Source organism: Canis lupus, chromosome 6, assembly GCF_011100685.1.
Source record: "Canis lupus familiaris isolate Mischka breed German Shepherd chromosome 6, alternate assembly UU_Cfam_GSD_1.0, whole genome shotgun sequence".
Classification (NCBI taxonomy): domain Eukaryota; kingdom Metazoa; phylum Chordata; class Mammalia; order Carnivora; family Canidae; genus Canis; species Canis lupus.
In genome coordinates, this window is record NC_049227.1 from 67881116 (window position 1) to 67887232 (window position 6117).

The following is a 6117-nucleotide window of genomic DNA, read 5'->3' on the forward strand; positions in this document are numbered from 1 at the left end:
TTCTAAGAAATAGGCAAAGATCAAATATTTATATTAACGCAGGTAATTTTTTAATATCTACTGACAGATGGCCTCTGTAGATTCTGTATTTACTATCTGTGCTTTGCTCCTACCAATCTTCTTCGTTCCATATAAACTTAGTGTGTACCTGGGGGGATATCAATAGTTTATGAGTTTGATTTTAAATAAGGATCCCTGTGTTGTGGCATAGTGAGACTTATTTTACTGCTTTTTAAAATGTAATCAGTACCCCAAATCAATATCACTATTCTTTTTAAAGGCTAAGTTTTTATGTTCAGAGAAAGTTGATGCTTTATTAGTCAAGGAAAAAAAAAACAACAACTTCCTTTTAAAACATTAAAAAACACAAACATCTTAAATATGCATTAGAAACTATTAATGCTGAAGGGAGATCTGGCTGGTATAAATATTCTATACAGAGCCTCTTACATCTTTTGAAAGGTAAAGTTATTTTTTCCATGACAAATTTTTAAAAGAAAAAAATGGCTAAGTATGTTCTTTGAATTTAGTAATGCTTTGTGAGTCTACACGAAATATTACAGGATTTTAACTCTGAAACTTGAATCTTTTTTTCAGATTCTAAAGTCATTAAAATATATTTTTTACTTGGTAATGAACTTGTATTCTAGCCAAACAGCTGCATCTATGGGCTGCCAGAGTTACTCTTCATACTTTCAGGTGATTTGATTAAATTACCAAATACATAAAAGACTCTCCACAGAATGATTAAAAAGTGGACAGGGTGATGTTGGGTATGTTACTCTTAGAAGAGAAATTACTTAGAGAAAAATCTTTGTTGAGATTTTAATATATGGTTGTTTTTACAGCATTTGGCTCAAGGAGCAAAACAAAAACAGTTAAAACAATAGATTATGTAAGAATGACATTATTACTTTTTAATTGATTTCGAAGAACTTTTTAATTAATTGTATCATTGATCCTCACAGCCGCCATATACTAGGGAAAGGGCAAATATCTCCCCTGTTTCCTCCATGAGGCGACTAAGCCTCAAAGAAATCAGCTTTATAGGCCAATGTCAAATGTAAATGGCAAAATAAGCCCCAGTTTTACCCTGCTGCCTGCCTAGTACTCTAGAAGCTACTTTCATTTTTCTAATTGCTGTGGTTTGTTTAAAGTAGTTACATTTTTATTCTTTTTTTTTTTTTTTTTTTTGTACATTTAAGTATAGTTGACACACAGTGATACATCAGTTTCAGGTGTACAATGTAGTGATGGAGCTACCTCCTGTCACCATATGGTGCTATTACAGTACCGAGACCATATCCCCAATCCTGGGCCTTTTTTTCTCATGACTTATTCGTCCCATAACTAGAAGCCTGTACCCCCACGAATCTTCATCCATGTTGCCCCTTCCACACCCCTCCTCCTGTTCTCCGTATTTATGAGTCTGTTTCTGCTGAATTCAGTTTATTTTCTGCTGCATTTATTTTCCTTGTTTGTGGTTTTTTTCTTTTTTTGTTTTTTTTTTGTTTGTTTGTTTGTTTTGCTTTTTATTTCACCCGTAGTGTACTGAGAGCAGGGATTGTACCTAACACATCAGTTCTCATCTACACCAACACACATTTGGTGAATTGGAGTTTCAATTTTAAGGCCAAGAATGAAATGGCCTTATTACAGAAATTAAAAATGAAAGTTAGAAACCTAACCCATCTTCCTTTTTTAAAATAGATTTTATTTATTTATTCATGATAGACACAAAGAGAGAGAGGCAGAGACACAGGCAGAGGGAGACGCAGGCTCCAAGCAGGGAGCCCAACGCGGGACTCAATCCCTGGTCTCCATGATCACGTCCTGGACCAAAGGCAGATGCTTAACCACTGAGCCATTGAGATGCCCACCTAACTCCTCTTTTATCATGTCTTTAACTAGGGGGAAGAAAGAGTTACATACGCTTGGTAGGGCGTTATTTTTGAATACAATAGTGATCACAACTAGATATGACACGTGGCGTTAACACAGGCAGAACCAACAGCCAAAAGTCACATCTGCCAAACTTGGTGACACAACAGCCTTGTCTTTCCAATCAAGACTAAACTCTGTAGGGGGACTACTTCTTTTGTGATAAGGAAAGTCCTAAAGTATTATGCAATTGACAGAATTTACTATGCATTTATGGTATTATGAGTTTACTGTATTTGGGTTCGTTCAAATAATTTCACATATCTAGTAGAAATTGTATCTTATGTGATGATTTAATCTAACCACAGCTGCGGCAATATAAATTACACTTAAGACTATGCTGATTGATTATAATCAGTTGTAATCATGTCTTATAATTACATTGCATTCTAGAGGCAGAGGCTGTTTAAGCCTACTCAGCACTGAGCTATATAAAGAAGATTATTTGTTACTTCTGACAGTCTCAGTCAACATTCAAAATTGCCTGCAAACAATAAGTTTTATTAAATTTATTGTCCAGGCGTCAAATAAGGTTCTTGATTTACCCGCAGAAGTTGAAACGGAATTGTAAGCCAGCCTAATGCTTATTAACTACTATTTACACTGAAAATATTTTTTGTAAAAACATTCATAATTCAGAGCATGGGTTACATTGATGTAGCATTTTTAGGTACGTGGTATTTCAAAGTATATATATTTTACTTAAAAAAGTAATCAAGTGAGAAGATGAGGAGTGTGAGGGGGTATAGATGAAACAAAATTAGCAGAATATTGGTAATGTATTAAAGCAGTGTCATGAGTATGTAAAGGTTTGTTATATTATTGTTTAGTGTATATATGCTTAAAATTTCCACACATATATATGAACTTTATTTATTTATTATTTATTTGTTTATTTTTATTTTTTTGCTTTTCCTTCAGCTAGGGCTTTATTTGTCAGAAGGGCGTTATGCTTGACCTCCAAATTTGGCTGGCAATTTACTGATAAGATTCATAACCTTTGGGTTGCTCTGATATTTTAACATGTTTACTGGGTTCTGGGCTACATCCTGGAAGGCCACCATAACTTCTGGATCCTACAGAGCTGCAAGAACCTCTGGGTCACTAAGAATTTCATTAAACCCAGGCATTCCTGCCATTCCAGTCACTCCCCTGCCAACCCAGGCATCCCCCCAGGAAAGCCACCTTGGAAAGAGCCATACTGAGCTCCTGGTTGTCATCTGGCTTCTTCCTGCCTCTGGGCTCTCATGTTCTTCCCAAGCCTTCTCAACCCTTTCTATTCTTTCTTTGATCTCTTGCTCTTCATGTTTTGTTTATACTTTCTCCGATGTTCAGCAATTTTCTGGGCCCTCGGTTGAACTTCTTTCAACATTACACTAGCATGTTCATCATAATCCAGTTTACAAGCAAGGGCAAGATCATGTGCTGCTCCTTCCCAATGACCCAGAAGTCTGTGTGCTTTCCCTCACAACTTCTAAGGCTGAGCTGAATCAGGATTTATTTCAATAGCTCTGTCACAGTCTCAAGTGGCACCATTTGGCTTCTGTAATTTGATGAAGACACTGGCTCTCTTAGCATACAGAATGGCCAAGCACGGATTCAGTTGGATGGCATCTGTGAGCAAGTCCATGGCTTCCTGTAGTCCACCATCATTTAGGACATCAATGGCAGCCACTCGTTTATCATTTGCCTGATCCATCATTTCCTCAGTTATCTCTACATTTTCACCTCCCATTTCTTGAGGGGCATCAGTATCTGGTTGAATCACACCTTCATTGTCAATTTCTAGATCACTTTCCTCACCTGATGGTTCATCGGTCTTCATGTTTTCCTCCACCTTCTTACTACCTGTTTTTTCTTCCTTGATATTGTCTTTTGATTTAGTTTTATGAGTAGCAAGTGGTATTTTACCCCCCATGCTCTCCACCCACTCCTGCAGGAAGTGCATTTCCTTGGTGGGGGGAATGCTCGGATCCTGCTGACACACTTTCAAGAAGGCCCGAAGCTTGCTCACTTTGTGGGGATCCATGGTCCAGAGGCGGTGACAGGTGGCAGGCGGCAGGTGGTTGAGGTTGGGGCCCAATTCCAGGCGTGGGTACTAGCTCAGCGTGACGGTGTGAAAGGGGCTATATATAACTTTATATTGTATTCCTATTGCCCTATGATGTTAAGAAAGAACTCAAACTAATTTGTCACCATAGTGTCACATGCTCTTTCACCTCATGAAAAGAAAGCCAGGTTTATCAGGAGAGAGAAGACCAGGAATGAAGAGAGTCAACAGAGAGCTCGTGAATCTCCATACTCTACTGTGGTAAGGAAGAGAGACTCCTCCACTTCCCAATTTGAATCATAGGGGGAGAATTTGAAGTGTTTCGGTATCACAGAGACCAGTGATTGACACAGGATGGCAAAAAGCTAAGGGAGAGAAGGTTGTGGTATTTGCCAGTGATGACAGATGCTTGGCAAGTGAAAGCCAACTGGACATATGCAGAAAGGGTAAAAATTTCCTAGGATACTGTAGAGACCAAGGAAGATGGGCACAAGTGAGGAATCTTGAAAACCCCCAACCAAGACTGCCCTCAGCATGAGTCTGTGTGATATATATAGTTAGAGAAAGGGCTGATGAAGTGATACGTAGCAAGGGACTATGTCACTTAGCTGAGCAGGTGTTGAGAAGCCCTCCAAAGGAGAAAAGTAGGGCTGATTCCTGGGGGGGGCGGGGGGGGGGGGGGAGAGAATAAAAGTTTCCCTAGAGGAAAACATTTACATTTGGGAATTGGCCACTCCAAGAATTGCATTTTCAGGTTACATCAACACCCACTATAAAAGATTGCCCTTGTTGGACCAAGAAAATGCCCAATCAGGAAAGGCAGGAGAGAAGAAAGAGGGAAGAAAGCAATTCCCTTCTCCACTATTGTTTTTCTTAATCCGGGTGAGGCCTGAGCTGTAAGGATAGAGGATCTGGGTAAGGGTTGGGGGTTGAGCAGAGGAGGAAGGGAGAATTTAAACCTGAAGTGAGTCCAGTGATTCATGACAATTCTGTAATGAAGGGCATCCAGTATTGCAAAATATCAATAGAGAGCCAGAACTATGAGGGCACAGACCAGAAAAGGGTAGAAAAACCCTTCAATTTTCCTCCATTATTTCTCCTACAAGTATTTTTTTTTCTCCCAGAAAGAGTTGTGACATTTTGAGACTTGTGGAGGAATAATCATGTCAAGAAAAGAGATTTGGAAGAACAATGCATGGAAATATAAGGGAGACCCAACTTAAATGTTTACAGTGATGACCATAATGAGTCGTTTCCTCATTTCTTCTCATCACAGTTTCAATGACTGGGAAAAATAACCTCCCAAATTAACTTAAATTAGAAAAAAAAAAAAAGAATAAAGAAAGAAAAAGAGGGAGAGAGAAGAAAAAGAAAGCTGCAAGCTTACAAAACAAACTCCGTCACCAAAGTGATCTTCATATCCCATCTGCTCCGGATAACAGATTCTCAGAAATTCTTTTTTTTTTAGAGAGAGAAAATAAGGATAAAAGTAATAATTTTGAGGTATGACTTTTGGTGTTATTGAGGTTATGGAAATGTGGAAAGTGAATGCTGAATTGTTAGAGCTAGTAAAAAAAGCTTCTTCTGTAATACAGTCTTCGAAAAAATTAAAAGGAGCCAAGAAAAATGAGAGCACATGGTAGTAACATATTGAAAATAAAATATGAAATCTTAGGTTATATACAACATGTTTCGGTATATTTTAACTGAATGGATCAATCATTATCACATGTCAGTCATTAAGTGATTATCAAACTTCCTCTGTAATGGATTTCTTGACTAGCTAAACCATTAAAAATAGAAGTCACCATCAAGCCACAGGGAAAAAAAAAATGAGAGACTGAAATTTTGACATTAAACTAGATTGGATTATCTAAAGACTGAAAATGGGACTGTCTGGTAATAGATTAAATTTATATGCAAAATTGGGCATCTGCTGTAGATGTCATTAGTGGGGAAGGTCAGGCTCAGGGGGCTTTAGATGCTATTGATACTAGTTCATTTGTAAGCCAGATGTGCTCACATATTTATTAAGATCTCAGCAAAGAACTTTATAGAAAATAAAACATTTTAAAACTGATCAAGGAATATGTTAATGATTAGAGAATCAATTATTCAATTATTTT

General features: G+C 37.7%; 1 pseudogene; it reads right to left on the reverse strand.

Moving 5' to 3' along the window:
• Positions 1 to 2888: 2888 nt before the first annotated feature.
• Positions 2889 to 3970, reverse strand: LOC100684305 (annotated as a pseudogene).
• Positions 3971 to 6117: the final 2147 nt, after the last annotated feature.